This window comes from Nannobrachium achirus, assembly GCF_963921795.1.
Source record: "Nannobrachium achirus genome assembly, chromosome: 15".
NCBI lineage: Eukaryota > Metazoa > Chordata > Actinopteri > Myctophiformes > Myctophidae > Nannobrachium > Nannobrachium achirus.
Genome location: NC_137822.1, coordinates 14,326,225 through 14,338,171, shown reverse-complemented (window position 1 = coordinate 14,338,171; position 11,947 = coordinate 14,326,225). Strand labels below are relative to the sequence as shown.

Sequence of the window (11,947 nt, the reverse complement as noted above, 5' to 3'; positions counted from 1 at the left end):
CTTTGGTTCAGATACAAAATGTGACTTGACATATTGTATTACTATGCTTCTTGTATGAGGATAGCTTAAAGGGACATTTCACCCCTGGAAGAATTTTCAGTCACTCAATGGTAATAGTAATTTGTAATAGATAACAGTCGGACATTTTGAATTTTGAACCCTATGCCCAGAAAATAATGAAGTCTGTGTTTTTGACTAGGGTTTGACTGGACTGCTGACTTACTGCAATGACCATAATGCTTTGGTGCACTGCCCTTCCTTGTGAGGAGGGTAATCTCAATACATGGTTTGACCACCAGTTGCCATGTCTCCTTTGCTTTGCAACTTTGGGGGTGGGGGGCTTGTTCCTAAAATGACGTTGATATTGGGTTTGCTTCCAAGTTCCATTTCCAAATGTTTTGATTGTGTAAATAGGATCCCCATCTGAAATTATAAGTTGTGCCATATATGGACATATTGTGTCAGTGTCATGTGGTGACGTCAGACATCTATGATGTCAGATGTCAGTCATCTCCATATTTGGGAAATATGGGCACATTTTGTCCAACTTAAACAACCAACCAGGGCTGTGATTCTTTTGGGTCAAAGTAGATCCCATGCCAAAGCGCCAGCGCTTGCCCAGCAGTCTGCCGTCACCCAGGCGAGAAGCGAGTGCGCTCCTATGTGCGCACTCGCTTCTCGCCCTTAAGGTGTCTTACTAGTATATATTTAATTATAACTGTACCTATTCTCATACCGGTAGATGTTCAACTACAGTGTGTAGCTAACCTTTGGGTCACTTGGTTATCACTTTGATCAAGCCCACCATCATCACTGTCAGGAAACCTTGCAATGTGTCCAAAACCCTGACATTTCAGGAAATGGATCCATTGGATTGGTTGTCATGGATCCAATCCAAAGGGCAGGCTAACAAACACTGCCAGTAAACTGTTTGTTGATGATCTGACATCAGGTGTGCGGGAAACGTGAAGCAACAACATGCAATACATCACAAAGAATAATGAGGAAAACACCTGCTATAATCAAGTATAGTAGAAATGTCATCCGCATGCAGTAAATGTAACATGAAAGCTATTAATTCAACTCTTTACAGGCATAATAAATACTGGTACTTAACATAAAACAACAGCATTGTTTTTTTTATTTTAGTTGAAGAGGGCCTTTTACTCCACTACAATTCTATGAAAAGTTAGTTACCATAGTTACTTGTTATTTTGATTATTATTACAAAAAACACTAACCACTACAGCCGTATACATATTTTCAGCCATTTGAAAATAGCAGATCCACGAGATAGGCTATTTTCAAACAATTTTGAATACATTTTGAACTTGTGAAATGGGACATTCTGCACAATGATTACTACTACTACTACTACTACTTTTACTTTTGGTACTTTTAGTATATTTTGATGCCAATACTTCTGTACATTTACTGAAGTACATTTCGTAACATTTGAGTACTACTTCCATCACTGAATAGAGGAAGCTTGGAATGAAAGACCGGAGGAAAACCAACGTATTTAACTGTAACTATGACTTGCTACAACTTTGTGGCATACCAGTCCACACTCAGATGAAGGGACTTTTTGATAATGTGTCACAATCCTGATGAATGCAACATTTTGGTAAATGTGGTGAGGATTAATAAACTTTTAGAGAAGTTAAGATCGTATAATTACTGGGACATTTTGGCATTATAGGGACATTCTACACACAGAGCTGCATGTGGACTGCACTTTTGCTGTAACTAACTTTCTTTTCTTTTTTCTTTTTTTGACTCCTGCACAACTTATGGATATGTCTTGTGTGTGTTGCCTAGCTAGGAACACAGAGTAATGTTTTATTTCTCATCACATTTCTTACATAATCTAACATTGTTGCTCTTTCATAGGTTTATCTTAAATAATAACAATTGTACAGGCAGATAGTGTAGGCCTTTTTTTTAAAGAGATGTCTTCTTATGTGGTGAATGCTGCTGATACCTAGAACTGAACAACTCTTTCCTTTATTCTTGTCACAGAACATCACCCGAGCAGCCTTTAAACGCGTGGATCAGCTGAAGAACGTTGACGGGCGATGGCCCGTCTCAACCTCCGCCAGTGGTTCAGCAGCCGGGTTCGTTCCCCTCAGAAGTGGGCGACAGGAGACCAAACCTCCCCTGAGAGGACATCTGTCAAGGCGGTGCTTTGCTGTCTTCTTCTGACATTGTATCCCTCTAATGTTTTCTGTCTCTTATATGATTGAAAAGTATGTTAGTTTATTGCAGAGTGTACAAATAACCATTTACCATATTGTCAGTGTCCATATTCTAACTTTTCGTGTTTTTATATGAGGTTTCCACCCGGCAACAACCATAGGTAGATTCACGTTTATATTAATTGCGACCGTAGGTCGCATTTACTACCAAAACCTCCACAGGCTGTCTGTGAGTGAGTGAGTCACACGTCAGACGTCACACTTTTTCCCTGCTTATATCTCCGCACCCGTTGACCCGATCCATACCAGATTTTACACACACACTCCTTGCCTGCCAAACTACAACCTCCAAGGACCCCCGGAGCCCCAGGGACCCCCAGGTCCCTGGGGGACCCCCAGATGTAAAAAATGACCAAATGTGCAAAAATGACCAAATGACCACCCCAACGGGGCTGCTCACGGGGAATTCCCGGGGACCACCGACTCCTGGTGCTCCAGAACGGATGCAAAAGTGGTGGCGCCCCCAGTGGAGGACCCCCTGCCACTGCAGCGCACATAAAATGCCGTAACTCGGGCTAGGAGCGTCCGGGAGAGCCGGGGCCGGTACCTATTCGTCCGCCAAGGCAATGCGGAGACCCTACCCCTCATTTCTCACATGGCCCTATTCTAGTGCCACCTTCAGGCCGATTTTTAAAACACATTTTTGGACACTGCTCCTACAGTTTTTGCCCTAAAATCACGAATATCACTACACAGCATGTCTACACTCATGTCATCAACATGGATCAGGAAGATTTTGGAAAAACACATTTTTGCCCTATTTGTGGAGATAAGCCACCTACGGTCGCTTATCTCCCGATTAGGGAGTCTTACTGGTATTGTGTTATCCAAAGTTCCACGTCCCAGGTCTTGTTCCTGAACAGTGTTCTATAGGATCTTTGTTGCGTACGGAGCCATTCTTGTGACAATCCTGGTGAGGAGTTTCAACGTGGAGGAACAGCCGAAAAATCCTACCCAACAATTCTACCCAGCACCACAACAATCACCATCACCAACAACGACAATAACTCGTAGACCATGTAGCGAACTGCTGAAGCGCCTCAACACAGAAGAGATGGAGAAGCAGGTAGGGAGACTGTTGTAGAAATAAGAAAGCACATGCACGCACCATCAGAATTACACACTGACTGCATTCATTAAACCATACATGGGCAACTGGCGGCCCGGGGGCCACATGCGGCCCCCACCTTCACTTAATGCGGCCCACAGGTTAAAACCGGAATACTGATATATTATTGATTTCAGCTGTTACAATTCCAAACATGACCTGCTTTAATTCCTTCAGTCTATATTAGTAGCTTAAAGGAGTAGTTCACCCCCAAAATGACTTTTTTTCTATTGATTAGTCACGCCATGGAGAGTAGAGTTCAATAATATTTTTTGGTTTTTGTCACATTCCTAAGACAAAAATGTGATAACAATAAATGTACCCCCATTGATTCCGGATGGTGACCCGTTTCGAAACGGGTCACCATCCGGAATCAATGGGGGTAGATTTACTCAAATCAAATTTTTGTCTTAGGAATGCGACAAAAAACAAAAAATATTATTGAACTCTACTCTCCATGGCGTGACTAATCAATAGAAAAAAAGTCATTTTGGGGGTGAACTACTCCTTTAATGACTAGTATTAAAATGTTTTTTTTTTTTTATTATTATTTCTTTTTTTATGTCCAATGTATTTATTTGTATTTAAGTTCATAAAGTTAACATGAGTATATAATTAAATGTGTTTGAAATTAATTCAAAATGTTACATTTCAGGATTCCAATTAAAAAAGAACAAAAAGTAATTCAGGATTCCAATTCAAAAGAAGCAAAAATAGCCGATCTACAAGCGCAAAACGCATCGCAGCTCTTTTGTATGAGATACTAGAATGACAAAGTAGGATGATATGCAATGTGGCCCTTTTACAGTATATCTTGATTTCCATGACTCTTCCAAGATAGACATGGCTGCATGGGGTAGCTCATACGTTCATAAGCTTCAGGCAGTGCTATATATGTAAACGAGGCGTCCATTACCTGAAACCAGGGTCATACATTTCTCAATGAGAGAGTAATAGGGAAACCATCTCCAACCAGTGCAGATGCACTGGTTATAACATTAACACAATCGACCATGCAGATTGGTTAACGCTTTAAAACCAGGAAAGCCTCCGTCTCATTTTAGATTTTTTTCTCGTTGGCTATTCAAAAAGAGCAGATGCACAAGCTCACAGCGCGTTACTTCATGCCGTGGCGTGTTGCAAGCTTGTACATGAGCATTTCTTTTTAGCATTTTTGAAAGATGTTGAAAGCTTGTAAAGTACCAATTTAGAAGGCATTTGCAGAATCTGCCTCAGGTCTTAAAGGTGATACACCATGCATTTAAAAAGTATTTATGTCATATTGTTTATGTTCCAAAAACGTTTTTCAAAAGGTTTGAGGCTAAATTACCACTCCTGAATAGAGAGCCTCTCATTGTTGTCATTTTCTTCAAAAACAGCCGTTTATGACGTCACAAACGGCAGCAAATCTGGACAGCCTGTTTTGAGAACCTGTGGGATGCTTTTAACCTCCACCTTCCCAAAACCAGAGAAAGACACAACGGTCTGAAATGGGACTTTGTGAGGATAGAAGGTGCTAGTGGGACCCCCAAAAAAGGTTTTAAAATAGGGAAAGTGAATTTTCATGGTGTATCACCTTTAATGGGTTCAAATAAGTTCCGGGATTGCAGCTTTAAAGTCCCTTATAGTGAATGACTTTCATGCAGCTGTTCCTTGGGAGATGGGTTCTCCAAGAGGCCTACTCCAATGACTCCATTGACCAGTATGCCCTGACCATCGCCAAGAGCTCATGGGCAGAGTTCTACAACGACACCAACACTGGCACAGTCAACCTCACCATGGCACACCTGTTGCTTCGGCCCGAGTGAGTGATAACTATATTGTTTCGTCGTTGTCGGGTGGAAACCTTGTAGGCCTATGTCCAAAACCGTTCATTTCATATTTATCATTTAAAAAATGAACTAAACTAGTGAAAACAGCCGATCTACAAGCACACAACGCCTCGCACCGCGAGGCGTTGTGTGCTTGTAGATCTGCTGTTTTCACTACTTTTGTGCAAAGGTCTTGTATGTTGAAGCAGGGCTTTACTTTACGAAAAAACATACAAACTGAAACATGAAACTTGGATATACGAGGTTTCTGCCCGACAGTGACGGTTTATTCCATGCAGTGATTCTCAACCTGTGGTGGGCCGCGAGGGCATCACAAGTGGGCCCCCAAATCATTGGCAAAACAATGTGATTTTTATGATAATATGACCTTCAAATTATTATTTTTGTATTCATGATTTCAATCATGAATCTGCTATGAATGATTAGCATGGGATCCAGTTTTCTACACTGGATTTTGTTTTCTCACTTCTGAGAAAACAAGATCCATGGAACGTATAGTATCAGCTGGATCTCAGGCTAATGAATGAACTGTTTTGTATTAAAACAATGCAATTTAATGATGTTCTTTCCTTGAAAGAAATGTGTTTCCATTCTGATACCCACACTTAAACAGGCGGTTTCAATGATCCAAGCTTGAACACAATCAATTGGTTGATTGGTTGAAAATGCACACGGTCTACCCGTCTGACCACTTAACCCTCACTTAACTAGGTGGTCAGATGGGTGGGCCACAAACACTTTTTCAAGTGGGTCCTGATCCAGAAAAGGTCAAGAACCACTGTAGTTTATTCTACATAAAGAGCAGTATAAAATAGCACTGTATATACTGGACTCCAAAAAGTCAGCTAGTATATTCACTGCATATTAATAATGCTCAGATGATACTGTTACTACATCACATGTATGTTTATCCTGCAGAAATAAGACAATATGGTGTGTCTACCATCATTTCCATAACATGACCTTCAGAAACGACACACTCTACCTTAACCTGCCCGGTAAGTTAAATGGATGGCAGTAATATCTTAATACAGTATTCTTTCACTCTCTATCAAATGTCTTTGCCAAAAAAATAGCCGATCTACAAGCTCACAACGCGTCGCGACACGTTGTGAGCTTGTAGATCTTCTATTTTTTGGCAAATGTTCAGTCCCAGGATAATAGTAAATCGCGATTTCTTTGGTCACAATAATCGTGATATGACATTTTCATATCGTCCCATCACTATATAGTTCATGTGGAACTTGCTTTCCCATGAAATGCAGCTGCAGTACTTGAAATCAAACAGACAGCCTGTTTCATCCTACTGAAAAACTGCAGAGCTTGTTTAAAGACCATTCTTTAGGTGTTATGCGATACTTGTTCTCATATCATACTTGTCTTGCTATACTGTAGAGTTCAACTCCTCAGCAGAAATCAGGTTTCTGAAGGCCTGCAACGAGTGCCTTGCGCTGACCGCAAAAGCTCATGTTCCTGGTTATCCACCTCTGGATTATCTACTCGTATATGGTAAGCAGAGGAGCATCTGATGTGTTCAGTATTTGGATGTGTAAACTCTTGATTCTTCATCTATTGTCTAAAACAGAGGTTCTCAACATGTTCTCGACCCAGGGGGGTCCCCAAATTATGTTAGGGTCCCCAGATGATTGACTTAATGTGCAACATTGCTTTCTCACTCAACAGTAAACAAACAAACCAACAAAGTTTAAGCATATAGATATTTTTTAATACCTCTAATAACAAATTAAACATTGGTCAAATGTGAAAATAGCCGATTTACATGCTCACAACGCCTTACATGCTCAAAAGGTTGAGCATGTAAATCTGCCATTTTCACAATAGAACCGTGTTATACAAAATGAAATGCCTCAACTCCTAGTGCTCGTCAGGGTGGGGAGGGTCCCCAGTTAAAATATGGTTATTTTGGGGGTCGCTGCCTGAAAAGGTTGAGAACCAGTGGATTAAAATGCAGTGTGAATGTACTGTATCACCACATTTTATTGTGAATTTTGTGATGTTTGTTCGTTTCTTCTTGAGGTTTAAGAGGGCAGCTAAATGAATATTTCATGCGAAGAACCAGGCAACAAGCTGAATGTCTCAAGTTCCAAACGCCACCACCATTCCACTACAAGGGAGATGGTAGATATACTTTATCTTACAACACTTTCTATGAAGCCCATGTTGTCTACAATGCATTATAATCTGCTTATAATGCTGCTTTTTTTTTGCTAATTATAGTTACACACACCCATACATACTCATAATACTTGATAACAATAATCATAACACAAACCATTTTATAATTACGTATAAGTATAAAGGCATTATAATATGCTTATAACACTGCATAATTACAGTTATAAGCACTCATAAATACTCATTACTCAGCATTTCACAATGACTTGTAAGGTAAGGTCAAGTATATAAGAATAGCATTACTTAGACCACTAAATGACCTCTTATAGTGACTTATAATAACACTATAATAATGCATTATAACAATGATTATAATGCATTATACAAAGTGTAATCATACAGAATTATCATCAATCATTATAATCATCTCAGGAGGAATTAACTACTTCTAATACTCGTCTTTGTATTTACCATTGCAGAGTTTTGTCCTGAAAACTGGAACATGTCTTATGAGAATTCAGTTAACCGTCGGTCCGGAGGCCCTGGATGCCCTTTTAGTCTAGGAGGCCATACATAATAAAGCTACACTAGAGTCATAAGCGACATACAGTAGACATCAAAGGGGGCTTGAGCCCCTGCCCTTTTATCCGTCTGTAAAAGGTTCCCTCTCCAGACCATGAATGCAGTTTTTACTATGGTGAAATAAATGAAAATGCCCTCTTTCCATGCCATACCTGAATGCAGCATTAAATAGAGAATTGCCTTGTCCAAACTCTCCTGACCTTGAATGCAAGATCTTATGTTGAAAGAATTGCCCTCTATGCTGTACGCCACATTTCCAGTATTTACTTGATTATTAGTTCAGTGGTATCAAGCACCGAAAATGACGACCTCCAAGCTCACAATGCGTCGCGCTGCGAAACAGTGAGCTTGGACGTCTGCTATTTTCGATATTTTCACCAAAAGGCCCTTTTAGAAATGTCAGCCCCTGCCTCTCTAGCATTCTCTGAACATGTTTAATCTTAAACATAATGCATATACATAACCAACACATCTTTGTTTAGAGATGTAGCCTGCTTTCTGTTTTATTTTGTATTTTTACTTCTTTGTTTTTTAATCATATTCAGAAGTGTATTTTGCTGTATTTCTTATTATGGAGGGATAGGTGATAAACTTCCTTTTTCATTTTAAAATGGGTTTCTTTTGCTTAATGTTTTGTGTAAAGTAGATTTGAATTGCCTTTTTGTTCAAATGTGCTGCAAATAAACTTGCCTTGCTTTACTGAAATCACTTGGAACTCATTTTGGGGAAGGACAAAAAGATGCATGGCAGACTCTAGATTTGTGATTATTTGTTAGATAAATAATCCATGAATACATGTCAATACTCATCTATACTTTGTGATTATTTTTGACCAAGACCTTCTTTGGTTTAGATACGAAATGTGACTTCACATATTTGTATTTATGTTCTTTCGCAAAGTAAAGCCCTGCTTCATCATATAAGGCCGTCGCACAAAAGTAGTGAAAAAACTGTTTAAACTGTTAGTTTCAATATTTTTTTAAATGATAAATGCAAAACAAACGGTTTTGGACATACAAGGTTTCCACCCGACAACAACGATATGCTTCTTGTATCAGGATAGCTTAAGACATTGGATTTAATTTGATTCCCAGTGATTTACTGCTGGATTTTCTATGTGTTGCCACACAACTTTATGTGGGTAAAGATGACCTTCCTCTCAGCAAACTGTGGTCTGAGTGTGTGAGACCAGTGGTTCTCAGAGTGGATTTCTGGGACTCTCTAGGTTCCTTTATGGGGCTCCAAATGGGTCCATTTGGTTCCATTTGTACATTGTCAAAGTTAAGGGGAGACCTTCAAATTTCAAAGTTTGAGAACCTCTGTGTTAGACACACACACGCACGCACACACGCACACGCACACACGCAATGTACAAACAGACACAATGTACAGACGGACAGAAAGTACAAAGGGCGATATTGGTAGAAAATGTCCTTTATGTTTGCTTGGGTAAACAAGCAATGTGTGTTGATTCACCACAGTTGGCACAAGTGATCTGGGAGGTTGAGTACTGTTGTTATTTTAGGGCCATTTTACCATTGTATATTCAAATTTGACTTTTTCCACATAACTGGAAAATAATTGTTGGCATATTATGTATCTCATGCGCAAGTACACAATCATGTTGAGGAAGATCAAAGATTGAAACGTCAGTCATTCGTTATTGTATAGCACCTGAATAAAAAGACTAACTCTCTGGGCTGCTCCAGTGTCTATGATTACCCAGCTGTCATTGATTGGCTCCCCTTTCCAACACAGGCCGTATTTAAAAGCGTTCTTGTGTCTGTCTTGTGTCACAAATTCAGTTTGCTGACGGAGCTGGTACAGTATGTGGACTTCAGGTCAGGTAAACTACTTACTCTTGGGTCAATTCTGTACTGGCCTCTTTCAAAACACATGCTTTCTTTCTCACTGCTTTTAACATTAGCACTTTTCTTGCTCATTTATACCGCACAGTGCAGCTGTTTCCCATGTTTTAACAGTCAACTTAAGCATTATTACACAAGAGGCTGTGATTTATACCGTCATTATTGACAAGACGGTGAAGCCGTCAGGAACGATAGGCGCTTGCCATGAGTTCCACAAGCTTCGCTGGAGAGCCAATAAATGGTAAAGCACACCTTTGTGTAATATTGTGTAAAGAGTTACCATCAAAATAAAACATATCAAAATGTATAATAATTTCATTGGGCAGTTTGCTCACAAAATAACAACCTTTTTTAAGTGTTATATCCAGTGTTGCATTGGTGATTCAATGTTTGGGGGGCCGCGATTTGAATGATGTCAGATTGGGAGGAGCTTTTAAAGCTGTCATTTGTTTCAATAAAGCATATCAATTTGATATAATTATTTATTGGCTCGCACGGAGCTCTTAATTGATCCCTTTGAACTTCAAAGGGGTTGTGTACGGAGTTGATTAATTGGGCCATAAGTGTCAAACATGTTCTGTCCTCGATAGTGCATCAAAGACAGCAATCACTTTGATAGCTGTCAGAGATAACAGGGGGAGAGGGAGGGAGGAGTGACACAGATCTGGATTCTATTACCCAGAATGCCTTTAACATCAAAGCTGAAAAAGTGGCAGTGTAATATTTCTATGAGATTCGGCTAGGTGTGCTGTCATACTCATTTGAGCACGGCTGTCATCTGCAGAGAGCTCTTTGAAACAATTAGATTGCTGGGTCAGAACTTGCCTGGCTCCAGCCAATAGACCCGCCCACTCTCTGAGTGGACCATAGACTGTAGAAAAATATGGACGATGCGAAGCCATTGGTTTCTATGCAGCGCAAATGGCTCTTTCTACCTCTTGGAATGGGTGTCGCCATCATAGAATTGTAAAGGCATCAGAGATACTATTGGCTGCCAACGGTCGCGTGCAACCGCAGGGATACATGGGAGAATGTGGTCGGAGCCTCCCGAAATACAGCACACGAAGAAGAACACAGCCGGCTGGTATCAGTTTAGTTGGCCAGGCCCCCCCCCCCCCCCCCCCCCCCCGCGCAACTTTATCATTTATTTTAAAATAAATTGGACCACATTTCGACAAAACGAATATGATGGTGATTGAAAGGCAATTTTTAACTAGCGATAGGAACCATACAGTATTCATGAAAATGTTAATTAAGGGGAAAATGAATGGAATCCAATGGAGCACAATTCTTTTTGCGATCGGCCGGGGGGGAAAACAGCGCAACTAGCGGCCAATCATAGGAAGTTTTACTTCCCTATATGAGTCATTTTAAATCCGCAGAACTATGCCCCTGGAGTGGACTGCTTCTCTTGGTCTGTAAGTGGCATATGACGCGCCTCTTTCTGTCGGTGTCTTGGCGCACCGACCAATGAAATTAATGCAAGACGGAGGAGGGGTGCATGGGTCTAACTTTTGAAAATCAACAGAAACAGTGGAGGGAGGGGTGGCTCACCAGAGCTCTTAATTGCTCCCTTTGAACTTCAAAGGGGTTCTGAACTGCAGTCATTGATTGAGGCCTGCTTTACATTAAAACGGGCTTCACTGTAAACGTAATGATTTATAGTCGTTTGTGGGGGGTCATTTAGACGAAAATGGCGTCTTTGTGGGGTGAAACCGTAACAAAGTGAAAACCCCTTTGAAAGTGGAAAAGGTAAAAACGCTTTGTATCTCCCGCTTTCATCTAAATACCGTAAACGCAGCAAACCACTGAAAATGATAAGATGTGGGACATCCTAGGGTTGTCACGATTAGGAATTTCTCCAGATGATAATTGTCATACAAATAATCGGCGATTGACGAATATATCGTCTTTTTTCCCCCCTTCATTTTATGCCACTATGATAAATAGCTTTGAGCTCATACTCATACTGTACCTTAATGAAGAGCAATTTAATTGCTTTTTAAACATTCAGTGGTGTAAACTGTAAAGTAACTATTAAGTATATTTATTTGCTAACGTTAGCCCTAATTTATACCGTAGCTATTTGAAAATAGCCGATCTACAAGCTCACAACAACGCGTCGCGGTGCGTTGTGAAAATAGCCGATCTACAAGCTCACAG

General features: G+C 40.3%; 1 long non-coding RNA gene across 1 annotated transcript in view; it reads right to left on the bottom strand.

Annotated features, from left to right (window-relative positions):
- Positions 1 to 11,947, bottom strand: part of LOC308299483 — a 711,129-nt gene that overhangs the window by 447,270 nt on the left and 251,912 nt on the right. The window lies entirely within an intron of this gene.